We start from the raw sequence: 16920 nt of genomic DNA, 5'->3' as shown, positions 1-16920 counted from the left end.
TACTGTCGGCGGAAACCGGAGCTCCCGGAGGAAACCAACACAGACAGGACCCACATCGCTCCACCTGGGAATCGAACCCAGGACCTTCTTGCTGTGAGGCGACAGTGCTACCCACTGCACCACTGAGTGCAAAGTTCTTGAGATACTTTAAGCAGGATTTTGAAGTAAGTCTATGGGAATTTGTGTCCATTCCATCCACTCAAAAAAGCATTCGGACACCAAACTAGTCCAACAACGTGTTTATGGACCTTGTGTACAGAATCAATGACTGGACATCTTGCTACAGGACAAAAGAGTGTGTGTGTGTGTGTGTGTGTGAGCGCAGGTTCGCCGACTTGATTTATAACGACAGCGGCACGTTTGTAAAAGATTAATGATCTCTGATTCATGTTTCATAAATAGTTTCCCTCTCGCCGGCCGCAATTCTTCACCCGCCGTGTGGAGCTGGAAATAACCACAGATACCGGAGTGTGTATATGTGTGTGTGTGTGTGTGTGTTGTGTGTGTGCTGGGGAATCCATAATGCATGTCTTCATCACTACATCACTTTCATTCGACTCGCTTCAGTCTGTTACAACTTAAATGAATCCTTGAATTCATCTCTTTGTGGGGTCTATCGGTATAGCAGGTGCTGTCCTTATAAATGCCAATTTTGAATTTCAATCCTGCGGCAGTTTAGGGAAGGCCCTTTCATGTTCTTGGTTTTTTTCCTGTGCCAGGCTTTGATCAGAATCGTACTGAATGCCTGTGGGATGAATTGGAACACTGATTACATCAGCCATCAGTGCCTGACCCTTAAAATCCCCACACACAAAGTCCAAAATCTCAGATCGGGAATGTTGGATCATTTCATACTGAAGTGATGAAGCCCCTCGAGATGATAAACATTTCTGAACTCACACTACTGAACTGGCTAGAACCTCACCACGAAGGGTCGCGTCTTACAGAAGGATCAGGACACAGATGGACCAGGATCACGCTATCACTGGCTGTTTAATGGGAGTGAATCTGGATGAGGATTCAGCAGCAGTTTGTACTAATGCACCTCCATTTAGGTTCCACTCAGTTCCAGGAACAAAACAATCGATCGAGAAGAGTCTCACAGAACATAAACAATCCGGCCGGAACAGAGTCATAACCAATCGTTTAATATCACCGGGGCGGAGTCACTGTGTCAGGCAGGGAGCAACAACAGCTCACATCCTTAGAGTGAAAATAACCGCAGTGAGATGTCACTCGGAAAAAATTTCCTCTGTTACACCTGAGTGGGGGACACCATCAGTAACGGAAAAAAAACATGTCACAAGAACTAAGAGTACAAAAGAAAGAAAAAGAAAAAAGCACTAACAAAAGAAAGAAAGAAAGAAAGAAAGAAAGAAAGAAAGAAAGAAAGAAAGAAAGAAAGAAAGAAAGAAAGAAAACTAATAGAACTAACAGAAGAAATAAAGAACTAAAAGATTAAACAAGAAAGAAAGAAAGAAAGAAAGAAAGAAAGAAAGAAAGAAAGAAAGAAAGAAAGAAAGAAAAAGGAAGAAAGAAAAAGGAAGAAAAAAAAAAAAACTAATAGAACTAACAGAAGAAATAAAGAACTAAAAGATTAAACAGAAAGAAAGAAAGAAAGAAAGAAAGAAAGAAAGAAAGAAAGAAAGAAAGAAAGAAAGAAAGAAAGAAAGAAAGAAAGAAAGAAAGAAGAGGCCTAACAAAAGAAAAAAGAAAGAAAGAAAGAACAATCAGAAGAAGGAAGGAAGGAAGGAAGGAAGGAAGGAAGGAAGGAAGGAAGGAAGGAAGGAAGGAAGGAAAGAAAGAAAGAAAGAAAGAAAGAAAGAAAGAAAGAAAGAAAGAAAGAAAGAAAGAAAGAAAGAAAGAAAGAAAGAAAGAAAGAAAGAAAGAAAGAAAGAAAGAAAGAAAGAAAAGGCCTAACAAAAGAAAAAAAGAAAGAAAGAAAGAAAGAAAATCAGAAGAAAGAGAAAGAAAGAGGAGGAAAGAAGGGAAAAAAACTAACAAGAAAAAAGAAATAAAGAAAAAAGAAAGAAACAAAAAGAATGAACAGGAAAAAAACTAAAAGAACAAACAGACGAAAGAAAAAGAACAAAATAAATAGAAAAAAGAACTAACAAAAGAAAGAAAGATAAAAAGAAACCACCATCACTCCACTCCACCTCCAGTGAACCCCAACAGCAGCACAAACTCACCACAAAGCCTATCAGCCTCTCCCACTCCCCCATCATACCAATTTAAAGAGTATAAAAAATGAAGGTACAGTCACACTATCTAGTTCAGGTTGCCTCACTAAATCTAACCAGTGATCTAGACGGTCACTTACAGAGCCCTCATGAGCATCACTGTTAGCTACCGAGTACCACCATGGATCACTTTGGGCTTTGATCTGATGCCCTGTCCTGCTTTCAGGAGGACCGGCAGCATCTTCGTTTCAGCGGTGTCCGGTTTCAAACACGCCGAGATATCGACCGGCGTCAGCAGGCGGCATAAAACACGGAGACGAAAGAACGCTGGAGTACAGAGGGTATAGAGGGTACAGAGGGGTGTCTTACTGGAACGATACCCCCCCCCCCCACACACACACACACTCATCCCCAATCCCCCCCGGAGCCGATCCACACCAGAGGCCGAAGTTTTGGGTGTGAAAAATCGATGGTTCAGACGCTTTTAACATAATGCATTCAGCTGAGTTCTGTTCGGCTACGTGAGCGCTCCGTCTGTCCAAATAATAACGAATTTCAGAGAGGAACTGGGAACCAGTATTATAGAAATAAAGAACGCAAGCAAAAAGTACAACTGCATTTAAAAACGTACTGTTTTACACTCTGTTTATGGCCAAAAGTATCTGGACACCCCTTCTAATTACTGAGTACAAGTGTTTTAGCTCTAAACTCTACATTTTTATTTGTTAGTTTCCTTTCTTGTAATTCTTTTTATTATTTTCTATTTTTCTTCTTAAGCTAAACTGTATGGTCAAAAGTATTGGGACACCTTATGGAATCTTATTTGGAAAACAATCCCGTCATTCTGAAGTCTGATCAGGGTCACAGAGGCTGTGAAGCTCATCCTGGAAACACTGGGAAGAAGACTTCAGAAGAATTTAGAATACAGGGTAGCCTAGCGGTTAAGGTACTGGACTAGTAACCAAAAGGTTGCCAGTTCAAGCCATTGTTGGGCCCTTGAGCAAGGCAATGCCGAAAGTGTAAATGTCCATGTAATACAGGGCGTCAAAATCCACCTAACAGCATGCTGTAAAAGATGGTGGAAAAACAGTCTAGCCAGGACTGTTTTTATTTTACAAGGATTACGCAAGTTACACAAGATTCATCAGTTCATGTTTCATGTCAAACAGTCATGGACAATTTCGTATCTCCAATTCACCTCACTTTTATCTTTTATGTTTTTGGACTGGAGCTCCCGGAGGAAACCCACACAGACACGGGGAGAACATGCCAACTCCACACAGAAAGGACCCGGACCGCCCCGCCTGGGAATAGAACCCAGGACCTTGTTGCTGTGCGGAGACAGTGCTACTCACCGTGCCGTCCGACTGTACTACTCAGATTTCTCAGAGCTCGGGATTATGGGTAAGTCTGACTAAGAATCCTGCCTAAATGAATCTGAAACTGTAAGGTTCTGTGGCGTCAGTGGTACTTACCACTCTTCCCTGATGTCACAGAGCCTTACAGAGCTCAGTAGAGGAAGGCCTTAAATAATAGGCCTTCCAATTAGGGCGAATTGCCTGCAGCTGTGGGCTGGCTTACTTAAGCCAGCTCTGCACAGCAGCGGGTGTCGCACCTTTTGTCTGCTTTTGTCTCTTTTGTTTGTTTTTTCAGTTCTCTGGTGGCAGCGCATCCACGCTTTCATAGGTCAGACGGTATCCCCTGGTGGCATGTGCCATTAGGGTGTGTAGACTGCAAGGTCGAGGTAACATCTTTATTTAGCCTATTGCTTTAGCGTGGTGCGACGCCGTGCAGCCCTCGTGCTGCCTTTTCTTTGTTCGGTTAGCGTTAGCGGTGCGGCTAAACAGCAAGCGATATCGCTTGCAGCCGTATCCGCATTATCCTCTCAGCTTAAGTGGTCATTTTGTTTCGTAACCGCTGGGTGGCGAGGCCGTTAAGTGTTCGGCTCTCGCGTCAACATCCCCGGTTCGAATCCGCACTTCTGAGGCTGTCTAACTGATTTGTTCTATTCTTCTCTTTTCAGATCGGCGAACTTCATTAGCTGTAACCTTCAGCGAAGCCACGCCGATCGCGTTCTTCCCGTAGCCCACCGCCGTGCGGTGGGCTATTGATGTCCGGGAGTCCTTAACTCCCGTGTCATAGTGCTGTAGTGCCTTAGCGCTTTCAGCTTGGTGGGTTAGTAACTGCCTGATGGTGATGCCGTCAAGCGCTCGGCTATAACGCCATTACCCGGTTTACACCCACCGCTTTATTCTCAGCGATAGTGGGATTAGTAACTGCCTGATGGTGATGCCGTCAAGCGCTCGGCTATAACGCCATTACCCGGTTTACACCCACCGCTTTATTCTCAGTGATAGTGGGATTAGTAACTGCCTGGTGGTGATGCCGTCAAGCGCTCGGCTATAACGCCATTACCCGGTTCATACCCACCGCTTTATGTTTCAGCGCCTGTAGGTTCAGTAACTGCCTGATGGTGATGCCGTCAAGCGCTCGGCTATAACGCCATTACCCGGTTCATACCTAGCGCTTTATCTTCAGCGTCTACACACAACCCCTCACCCGCGCTACGTTAGCGCGGTGGCAACACAACCGCCATGCACCGGCGCGACCCGGGTTCGCGCCTTGCATTAATCTTTGTTTTCCTTTTTCAGTTTTCGTTGCCTGCATCGCCCAGCGGTCTCCAGCGGGGTTCATTATTGGTTTTGTTTTTGTTTTGTGTTTTGTGTTTAATTTTTCATTTAAAAAATAAAATTATTGTTTAAGTTAATCTCCGCACTTGAGTCCTTTCTCTCCCACGTGACAGAAACGGTTCTGATTGGACGGCTAAGATCAGACACGACCACTGGTCAGTACTCGTCTCTTTCCCTGTACGTCTTCTTGACCTCCCATCAGTCTCACACAGACACAACACGGCTACTGAAGCGGCAGCTTGATTGCAATCAGGACGTTACCTGAAGCTCAGCGATCTACAGGGAAGCACCCAAAGAGTTTCAGTTTCAGTACGATCGTGATATCACAGCTTCATGTACCGTCAGATCCTGACGTCCTCGCTGAAATATAGCCGACTTCCTGCCATCTACTAGCTTTAACTAGCTTCATTTATGGATGAACAGTCACTTTTTGAGGTCTATCAGTCTGGTAGAGACCGTCCGTAGAGGAGGCGTGTGTTAGTCATGGCTCTCCTCGGTCAGGAGTAGAGGTGGAATATGATCAGGGAATTGGATATGACTAGATGCATAAAAATGCATTAAAAGAAAAATAATCACACCCATTAATGTTTCCATTAATTCGTTTAAAGATTTAGTCTTTTCCGCTTCCCCACCGAGAACACGATACTCAGTCACCGGCTGACAGCGGAGCCGGGGCCGGGCCGCACCCGCGGCCGATTAGGAAACCGAGAATGACTGATGTTCCTCTTCTCCGTTCTCTTGCTCGATGTTTCGGGACCCAAAATATTGGTGCGGAACGCCAGAAGAAAACGATCCCACGCCTGACCTGCCCTGATGCCACTTAACTGCTAACCACAGCGTGTCCCGCGGTGCATTATCGTATCACTTTTACTCCTTTTAGCCGGAAAAAAAGTGACCGCTGAGCCGGGGGCCGGAGTCCAAACCAAACCCGAGCTTCTTCCCTTCCTGTTAATTACACTGCAGTATCTTACGTTTCAGATCACTGCAATGTCAAAAGGTCTGAACACCTGCTGATCTGTCTACACAGACAGATTTTACATCATCCTACACTACCGAGAAGAGGGCGTGTCTAAATTAGAATAGAATAAAATGCCTTTATTTGTCATATATACGTATACCCATCCCAGCTTGCATATCCCAGCTTGTTTGGAAGCCGGGGTCAGAGCGCAGGGTCAGTCGTTGTACGGCGCCCCTGAAGCAGAGAGGGTTAAGGGCCTTGCTCAAGGGCCCAACAGTGGCAGCATTGGAGAGCTGGGATTCGAACTCTCAACCTTTCAATTGATCGCCCAAAGCTCCACCCACTAAACCTCCACTATCCAAATTCTTAGATTCCTTAAAATGCTTCCACTGAGGCGCCTTAATTCTGAGTGATGATCTGACTGAATGACGAGAGAGCGTCCGGCACTTTCTCGGCGCTGAAGATCAATCCCAGCATTCAGTGCGGCACGACTTTTCTCACAAAAAAACCCCAACAATTGTAACGACGAATATAATTTGGAGCAACCAACGGAGTTCTTTTGAAGTGTAAATAAATCCTCATTGATGTTTAATCTGTGTAAAGGTGTGATTATATGAGTGTCGTTCATTTGTAAGTTCAGGCTCGTCAGGGACAGTTTAAGCGGTTTCGGTACACGGAGGGAGACGTTAGCTCGGGTGCTAACGACCCGAGGCTAACTGTGTTAGCTTAGTAAGCTAAAACTGCAGTGATGTAATCGTAGCGCATCAAATAATTTGCCTTACGAGTTCGATGTAAAGACCTGAACTTTAACCCTGTTGAAAACCACTGGGATGATTGAAAACGGTGCCTGACCTCACAAGGGACAGAACAAGCATAAATCCCCACAGGCACACTTGCAAAAAACACGGGAGATGCTGTTACTGCTGCAGGGGGAGTTTTTGCATTTCACACCACGACTGCAGCTCGTCTGCCTTGTTAAAAAGAAAACAAAACAAGACACGGAATAAAACAGAAATAAAGCATAAATCTGTGGACGGCGCCAGGCTGTTTTTAACAGTCCGCTAAAGCACGCAGGGCACGATCCTCTCCCACAAAACAAACACAGAGGAGCGGCGGGAGGGACGTGGGCGGCGGGAAGCGGGCAAAACAACAAACCGATTCGATTAAGACGAATTTTTAAGAACAGAAAGGTCAGGAGCGACGGCCTAATAGAGAGGAGGGACGGAGGGGCGCTCGACCGGAGCCGGGATCTTTTGGCCACCGCTATCGTGTCGTAGCAGACTAGCCTGCTAATGAGACACGCCGCTAGTTTATCGTTAGGAAGCGAAGACGAAGCTGCTGGCGAATTTTTTAGCAAGTATACGACCAAAAGTATTCGGACGCCTGATTGTGAGCTTGTCGGACGTCCCGTTCCAAAAACACACTGAATTAAAACAGAACGACGTCTATGTGACCTATTCAGCCAAAACAACAGCCTCGTTGAGAACACGTTGGAGCGTGTCTGTGGGAATTTGTGCCTGTTTAATCAAAAGTATGATCTCCGTTGATGTTCCGAATCATTCCAGAGCTGTTCGGTGTGACTGAGGACCCTGGAGTTTCTTTATAGAGCACAGTCATGCTGGAACGGGAGAGGACCTTCCCCAGACTGATTACAGCCGGTGGCTTCTCTGTGCCCATATAAACAGAGCTCGTCCGACTGATAATATACCTACAGATAATCCGTACGAATTATCTGTAGGTGTGGAGCACATGGAACAGTCGTCTCTTCATCAAGGTGGAGCAGAAAACCAAAACTGTGACCCCAAAAAACACCACAAAACAAGCCTGTCGTGAATTAGAAGCTTCTGGAGCAGGTGTCCGTGTCCTCAGTCGAGCAAGCTTCCAAATCTAAAACAGAAAGTATACAAGCAAAAGTATGTGGACGCCCGATTGTGAGCTTGTCGGATGTCCCGTTCCAAAAACAGACTGTATTGAAACAGAGCGACCTATTCAGCTAGAACGACATTCGCTCCTCTGAAAAGGCTTCTCACAAGATTTTGGAGTGTGTCTGTGGGAATTTGTGCTCGTTCAATCAAACTCCGGGCCTCAGTTGATGTTCCGATTGATTCCAGAGCTGTTTGGGGTGACTGAGGACCCTGGAGTTTCTTTATATAGCACAGTCATGCTGGAACAGGGGAGGAGCTTCCCCAAACTGATTACAGCCGGTGGCTTCTCTGTGCCCGTATAAACAGAGCTCGTCCGACTGCGCGTGATTTATTCCCTCACGAGCATTCCGACTGAAAGGAAGCCCTGGAATCTCGGGTCGAGATCGGATAGTCCGTACAAACAATTATCTGTAGGTGTGGAGCACATGGAACAGTCGTCTCCTTATCAAGGTGGAGCAGAAAACCCAAAACTGTCACCCCAAAAAACACCACAAAACAAAACTCACAAAAAAACAAGCCTGTCAGGTGTCTGTGTCCACAGTCAAGCAAGCTTTCAATTCTAATAAGCCACTATACTGTACAACCAAAAGTATTCGGACGCTTGACCGCGAGCTTGTCTGACGTCCCGTTCCAGAAACAAACTTCTTCTTTCCAGCTAAAACAACAGCCAGAAGATGTTGGATTGTGTCTGGGGGAATTTGTGCCAGTTTAATTAAGAGTATGATCTCAGTTGATGTTCCGATTCATTCCAGAGCTGTTCAGTATCCACTGGAGTTTCTTTAGATGTCTTTATAGAGCACAGTCATGCTGGAACTGGAGAGGTCCTTCCCTAAACTGTTGCCTCATTATGGAATTGATTAATTACACCTGTTCAGTAGTTAAAAGGGGCGTCCCGATACTTTATACCGGGGCCTTGCTCAAGGGCCCAACAGTGACAACCTGGTCGTGGTGGGGCTTGATCCAGCGACCTTTTGATTACTTGTCCAGTACCTTAACCGCTGGGCTACACCTGCCCTACAATGAATGACGCTCTTCTGAGAAGGCTTCATACAAGACTGTGGGAATTTGTGCACAACCGGTTGAGTCAAAAGCGCATTCCTGAGCCGTTTAGTGTGGTTGGGGTCAGGGCTCTGTGCTGGAACTGGAAAGGTCCTTCCCTAAACTGTTGTTTCATTATAGAATTGATTCATTACACCTGTGCAAGTGTGGTTGAAACACGTGAATTCAGTAATTAAAAGGGGCGTCCCGATACTTTTACCATCCAGTGTATAAACCAATCCAGTGTGGTGTGTTTTTTATGAACCATTACTCCCAGTGCCAACCCAGGAGCAATCCCAGTAATAGAGGTACCAGTAAAAAAGGTCCAATCGATGCACCAATCAGCTCAAGGTCACAGAGAAAACCAGCTTGATTTCGTCTTCTTTGATTGAACCGGACGCTTGTGATCCGTCCACCCGCCAACGATCGCGGCTACGACCGCTTCAGAGCCATTAAATAAGCCCGACCTTTGACCTGATGATCTGTTTTTAGCGTGCCACCAGCTGAGGGGTGGGCACACAGTCTGTGTAAAGATCTCACCAGGTTTGCACACAGATCTATATGGCCAAAAGTATGTGGACACCTGACCTTGAGCTTGTTAAGACGTGCATCAACGTGAAGTTGGTGTTCTCTGAGATCAGACAGTATGTCTGTAGTAAAACTATAGACACTGAGCTCAGCAGTAGCTCAGCGGTTAAGGTGCTGGACTAGTAATCAGAAGGTTGTTGGTTCAAGCCCCACCACCACCAAGCTGCCACTGTTGGGCCCCTGAGCGAGGCCCTCAACCCTCAATTGCTCAGACAGTATCGATCACAATTGTAAGTAGATAAAAAAGCGTCCACTAAATGCTGCAAATGTAAATGAGGCTTGGCTCTCAGTCAGTGTTCCAGTTCATCTTAAAGCAGTTCTGTGGTGCTGAGGGCTCTGTGCAGACCGCTGGAGATCCTCCACACCAAACCCGTCCCATCATGTCTTACTATATCTGAACTCATTAATCAAGAGGGGCGTCCACATACTTCCACACCAATATATATTGTCTAAGCAATTGAGGGTTAAGGGCCTCGCTCAAGGGCCCAACAGTGGCAACCTGGCTGTAGTGGGGCTTGAACCAGCAACCTTCTGATTACAGAAAAGGACCTTCCCTAAACTGTTGCTGCAAAGTCGGAGGTAAATACTTTCCTTTATATAAATGATTTACTACACCTGTGAGCAAATGCTGTGGCTGAAACACATGAATTCAGAAATTAGACACGGTGTCCCAATACTTTTGACCCTCTAGTGTCCTTCCTAATCAGTGTATATGAAAGACATGGATGGGGGTGAATCCTGAATTACCCACCAATCAGGATCAGTCTTCATCTAATGTGCTTTAAAGCAGAACGTAAGAACCCCCCGCAGTACCCTGCAGGATCTGGACGGGTGGCACGAGCGCCCCTCTCTCTCCTGGCGCTCAGCAGAACCTGGCGTGACTGGCATCTGTGCATCTGTGCATCGACAGGATGCCGCAATAAACCTAAGATGCCTTCGATCGGAAATCAGCGCATCGGGGCTTCGGGGATGGACGATAAATAATAAATATACTGAGGAGATCAAATAATGGGGGGCTGATACTGGAAGGCCGTTTCTGTGCCCTCTGGTGGCCGGAGGAGTCACTGCAGGACCCACAGTTTCAGACCCACCGTGACCCTGACCAGATTGGTGGTTAAATAGACAATAAATGTAATAAATAAATAAATAAAAATGTATGAAAAATCACTTGTCTTCTCACAAATGTGAGTGCCCGACATTGCAAATGCACCTTTATGACTCTAAATGGGCACAAGTTCCCACAGATACACTTCCAAATCAGAGCAGAGGCTGTCACAGTTATTAATGTCTGTGGCTTTGGAACCATAAATCCAGAAAGCTCATGATCAAGTGTCCACATACTGGGTGCACTTCACAAGGATTAACAGACCGTCTCTTTGTGAGGTCTAGCATTATGTTCAAGAATTGTCAATGGAATACAACACAAGTCAGGGATTGAACGATGTACCGTGGACACTCGCCCGGGGAAGGGAGCTTAACGACGCCGTCCGTCCCTCTGACTGAGCTGCAGCGGTCGGTGGCTGTGACTGAACCAGACTGAATGAGGTAGAATGAGTCGTCTAATAAGACTGAAGTAGAATGTAATCACTCAGGCCTTACTGTAAAATATGCTGGTGGAAGCATCAGGGACTGTCATAGAGTGCATCAAATATTTTACACATTTATTGTATTAAATGCAGATTTTTTAAATTTAATTTTCTTTAATAAAGTGCATGAAAATATATTTATTATTTAATATATAATATTTAAAAATAAATATATAATATGAAAAAATAAATATATGATATAAAATAAATTCATATTTTTAAATATATATTATATAAAAAATAAAAAATAAATATATGATATTAAATAAATCTATATTTTAATATATGTAATATAAAAATAAATATATGATATTAAATAATAAATATGTTATATTAAATAAATATATATTAAAAAATTTAGGATATAAAAATAAATATATAGTATTAAAAAATAAATATACAATACTAAATAAATATATATTTTAAAATAAATAATATAAAAAATAAATATATAATATTAAAAATAAATATAAATTTTTAAATATATAATATAAAAATAAATATATAGTATTAAAAAATAAATATAAAATACTAAATAAATATATATTTTAAAATATATAATATAAAAAATAAATATATAAAATTAACAAATAAATATATAATATAAAAAATAAATATATAATGTTAAAAATAAATATATCATATTAAATAAATATAATTATTTAATAGATTATATTTTTAAATGTCATTTCTTGAAATATGTTACATATATATATATATACAGTATATATATATAATATATATTTATTTCATTAGGAATATAAACAAGCATTTTCTGTAAAACGTCCAGTTCTACCAAAATCCACCCAAACGTGCTGTATATACTGTGAAAGCATACTGTCTATGGGTTAAGGGCCTTGCTCAAGGGCCCAACAGTGGTAACCTGACGGTGGTGGGGCTTGAACCAGTGTCCGTAGCGAATCAGGACGTTTCCAGAAGGAGCTCGGGCTGGAGCTCCGACCGGCTGCTGCCCTCCTTGTCAGGATTAGATTCCTGCGCCCAAATGCCAACCGTCTCCCACAAAACTGAACCAATATGAACAGAAAAGGTCAGTCCCTCGCCGTTCCAGCCTCGCGGCGACCACAAACTTCACATTTATCTGAATCATCGCGCTCGTTCGGGACGCTTTAACGGACTTCCTTCATTTGGTGAAATTGCTCACAGATTTTCTTTCCTTCTCAGCCACAGGGAGGATTTTTTTTCGGAGCCTCCGGAGGCTTGTGGATCTCGCGGGTCAGGATTTATGGATGCGTAAACAAATCCACGCGCTCTTTAGATTAAATTCAGCATTTTGGACGTGCCGTTTGCAAAATAAATCACCTGTGTGTGTTTTATCACCTCAACCCTGATTAAAAGTTCCGGAGCCTATCCAAGAAACACCGGGCACAAAGTGGGGGCGGCACGGCACGAAGCGGGCACCAATCAGTCACAAGGCAACACACACTCACATCGTGTGCAGCCAATCCACCTTCTGAATGTTTTGTGCAGTAGGAGGAAACCACAGTGCTTAGATCAAACCTGTGGTTTCGGAATGGGACGTCCAAGGTCAAGTGTCCACATACTTTTGGCCATTTGGTGCACTTTGTCAGGATTAATACACGGTCTCTTTGTGAGGTCTATCATTATTTGGAGAACTGTCAATAGACAAACAAGCAAATGAAATGAATGATAGCCATGCTGCCTAGATCAGGCAGGAACACGATCACATAGAGGGAACAGAGACGGGAGGAGAACAGAACTTATGTTCCCAGAACCTACGATGCTCTTGCAACACCCACTATTCCAGCAGGGATTAATCCCGATCAGGGTCATGGTGGGTCAGGAATCCATCTAGGCCACATTGACACATGTGGAAGCCAATCCACCTTCTGAATGTTTTGTGAGGTAGGAGGAAACCGGTGGTTTTGAAACAAGACGTCCAGAAAGCTCATGATCAAGCGCCCACATAATTTTGGCCATCTGGTGCACTTTATCAGGATTAATAGACCATCTCTTTGTGAGGTCTATCATTATGTTGTAGAACTGTCAATGGACAAACATGCAAAAGCAATGAAATGATAGCCATGCTGCCTAGATCAGGCGGGAACACGATCACATAGTGAACAGAGACAGGAGGAGAACAGAACCCATGTCCCCAGAACCTACAATGCTGCGCGACACCCACTATGCCAGCAGCATAAGTGTGGCACCAGCATAGATCCTCATCATGGACAAATCCCGATCAGGGTCACAGTGGCCACACTGACACACGTGGAAGCCAATCCACCATCTGCAGGGTTCGGAGAGCTGAGAGAAAACCACAGGAACCCGAGGAAGCCCATAATCCGTGCTCATTTGATACTGATCAGGGTCGCAGTGGGTCAGGAGTTTCTGCAGATTGACCTCCCGATCACACGAACGTCACCTTTTGTCATAATGAGAACATGCCAAACTCAATGCAGGCAGTAAGCAGCGTTCTAAAATCTTAATATAAAATAGCATCTATATTAAATATATGCTATATGGACAAAAGTATTGGGACACCACTTTTGCTAACAGGTGTAATAAATCAATGATATAAAGAAAACCACATGCTTCTGACTTTGCAGCAGCAGTTTGGGGAAGGTCCTTTCCTGTTCCAGCATGATTGTGTCCTATAAAGACTAGAGAACAGCTCCAGCATCCTGCACAGAGCCCTGACCTCCTGACCGGAGCCTCAGTTGAGGCTTTAGCACCCAGCCATGCAAATGCATGGGCAACAAATTCCCACAGACATACTTCAAAATCCTGCGAGAAGCCTCCACAGAAGAACGACTGTTGTTATACATTTATTTTACTAAAGGACGCCACATCGTAAGACCACCAGATCCTGACCTGCTGTCAGAAGGTGGGCTGTGTCTGTAGGTTCATGCTGTTTATAATGCCAAATTTGGACCAAGCGACGGTGAACCTGTGCCCACTGTCTTAGATTCCTGGATGTATTGTCCATGCTATCAAGGTTCGACACTCTGGGAGGCTTTTATGGCCACCGTGATGGCCACAGCTACTGTCCTCTCTCTCAGCAGAACTGCCGCTCACTGGATGTTTTGTTGTTTTTGTCATTCTGTATCATTTAAAGACTTTTGAGGATGGGAGTTTACATTTTTGGCATTTAGGAGACACCTTTATCCAAAGTGACTTACATTACAGTGACAGTATATATGCAGTCTGAGCAACTGAGGGTTAAGGGCCTCGCTCAGGGGCCCAACAGTGACAACCTGGCAGTAGTGTGGCTTCAACCAGCAACCTTTTGATTACTACTCCAGTACCTTAACCACTAACCACTACGGCTTTTTGATCCAGTCAAACCAGCCAACCTGGCACCAAACATCCTCAGCATGGTCAGAGTCGCCGTGGGAAAATGTGATCTTAAATTTGGATAGTAGCTAGACTGGTGTTCCAAATAAACGTGCCTTAAGCTGGTACACACGGGACGGGTGCACCTAGGGGCAGAACCCAAAACTTGTGCAAACAAAAGCCAAACTCGTGACAAACAAGCAAAAGCAAGCCCAGCTATGTGTTAAGTATATGAAGCACGCAATCGGGGCGGTACGGGTGGGTCTGGGTTTTCTCCGGGAGCTCCGGTTTCCTCCGACAGTCCAAAGACGTGCGAGTGAGGTGAATTTAAGATACTAAATTGTCCATAAATAAATAAAGCGCGAACGCGTTCGGAAAAATTCGAACCTCGGTGCGCACGTAAGGTGCGCGTTCCATTTTACACGCACGAAGTTCGCCTACACCCCTTCTACCGAATGCACCCGTTCCCCCCCAAAAAAAAACTCAACCCACGGCATCCCACCACTCCAAGTGTTGAATTCCACGCGCTTACCTTCATTCTCGGGATAGTTCCGCGCTCCACGACTCGATCCGAGACAGAAAAGAACAAACAGTAAGAGCCAAAACACGGACGGGTACATCCAAGAGGGTGCCATGTTCACACAGGGGTACATCCCAAATAGTGTCATGTTCAGAAAGGGGTACAATCCGAGAGGGTACGGTGCTGCATCCCGCTTTCTGTATCACACACACACATACGCGCGGTGTATCGCTCCGAGTGTGTGTACTGTGAGTGTTCTGCAGGACTGAGGAGGCACGCTGAGATTTGGGGTGTGTGTGTGTGTGTGTGTGTGTGGGAGGCGGAGCAAGACACAGTCAGTCAACCACTGCCTGGGAAATTCAGAAAAATTTACCAGTAGGATGCAAGAATTCCAGCGCATTTTAAATGTGCATATTTTGCTTAAAATATAGAATAGAATAGATATTAGATAAACTGGATTCAGATCTGGTGACTGGGGAGTCAAGTGAAGTTTACTGGGCTCATCCTTACATGACTGCATAACAGGTTTGGTGACTGTGGTCTGTGGTCACGCTGTTTATGCCAAATTCCGACCCGAACTGTGATCCGTCAGACCTCGATGTGGTGAACCTGTGCCTACTGTCCCAAACGGTGTCATGTTCAGGGACGGATACAATCTGGGACGTTGTCATGTTCATACAGGGGTACAATCCGAGACAGTGTCATGTTCAGAGAGGGGTACATCCCAAACAGTGTCATGTTCAGGGACAGGTACAATCTGAGACAGTGTCATGTTCATACAGGGGTACAATCTGAGACGGTGTCATGTTCAGAAAGGGGTACATCCAAAACTATGCCATCTTTAGAAAGGGGTAGAATCCGAGGCGGTGTCATGTTCATACAGGGGTACATCCCAAACGTTGCCATGTTTAGAAAGGGGTAGAATCTGAGGCGGTACGGTGTTCAGGAGGCGCCATGCACGTGCTGCATCCCACTTTCTGTATCGCAGAAAGCAAAAGGCAGTCAATCAACCACTGCTTCCCCCGGAGGAAAATCACGTGGACACGGGAAGAACATGCAAAATCCACACAGAAAGGACCCGGACCACCCCACCTGGAGATCGAACCCAGGACCTTCTTGCTGTGAGGCAACAGTGCTACCCACCGAGCCTACGTGCTGCCCACACTACTGCTGTAAAGCATTGACCTGCCCTGATGCTACCACCACCATGCTTCACACTGAGCAGGGTGTTAGAAAGCCTATTAAGATTGGTAGATTTTCCCATTGTGGACAAGGCTTTAGGCATCAATCGAACACTGAGGGGACCAAATCTATTTTTAAAATAATCTAATCTGTTTTTAAAATAATAATAATAAGAAATATTATTATTATTTTGAGTTTTGAATTGTGTCATTATGGTGTGGTACACTGTTGTTGAAGCATTTTCTTTAAATAAAAAAAAATAAAAATGATATATTATATGTTTTTACAAAGTGCCAGATTTGTTTTATTGGTTTACTTTTCATTATTGTATTTTTTGTATTATTTATAAATTTTTTAATATTATTTAATATTAAAAGAATATGAATTCTTTAAAAATAAATATATTATATCAATTTACTATATAAAATATTTTTTAAATAAATTATATAATAATAAGAAATATGATTATAAATTATATTACATTCTTAGTATCTTTGGCTTGGTTTAATCAATCGTTTTTTACCAGTGAAACACGTGCTGATCTCTCCAAACCCGATCGTTCCTGCTGTTTACGTCCTGTGGGAAGAAATGAGTCACTGCTGGCATCAGACCTCATACGTTTAGTGGGAACTTTTGTAGGTGGTGCTGTGATGGAGCCAGTTTGAGAAGCCGGTGAATCCTCCGGCACGGCAGGAGGGAGGCCGCGTGTTAGACTGTTTTTGTTTGTTTATCGGGATAAAACTGCATGAAGCAAGAATTGTAACACAAAACATACTAAGCATTTAATTGTCAAGGTCCTTGAAACATCAAGGTGGCTTTAAACCTCAAGCCTCTTATTAACAGGCCTTTTAAATTTTAAGGGACGTTTTCCTTGCCGCTGTCACCCTCGGCTGCTCAACAGGGGCTTTCTGGTTTTTGGTTCTGGATTCTTGCTT

The 16920-nt window shown here is 44.1% G+C and overlaps 1 protein-coding gene across 2 annotated transcripts in view; it reads right to left on the bottom strand.

Moving 5' to 3' along the window:
* epha4b (eph receptor A4b) overlaps positions 1-14893 on the bottom strand; it is an 87783-nt gene extending 72890 nt beyond the window's left edge. For both annotated transcript variants that reach the window (XM_062993796.1, XM_062993797.1), the window contains exon 1: positions 14816-14893. The gene's annotated coding sequence lies outside the window, so the exon portion shown is untranslated. The remainder of the gene's footprint in view (positions 1-14815) is intronic.
* Positions 14894-16920: the final 2027 nt, after the last annotated feature.

This window comes from Trichomycterus rosablanca, chromosome 4 (assembly GCF_030014385.1).
Source record: "Trichomycterus rosablanca isolate fTriRos1 chromosome 4, fTriRos1.hap1, whole genome shotgun sequence".
Lineage (NCBI taxonomy): Eukaryota > Metazoa > Chordata > Actinopteri > Siluriformes > Trichomycteridae > Trichomycterus > Trichomycterus rosablanca.
The sequence above is the reverse complement of the archived record's forward strand: the minus strand, read 5'-3'. Positions and strand labels throughout refer to the sequence as shown.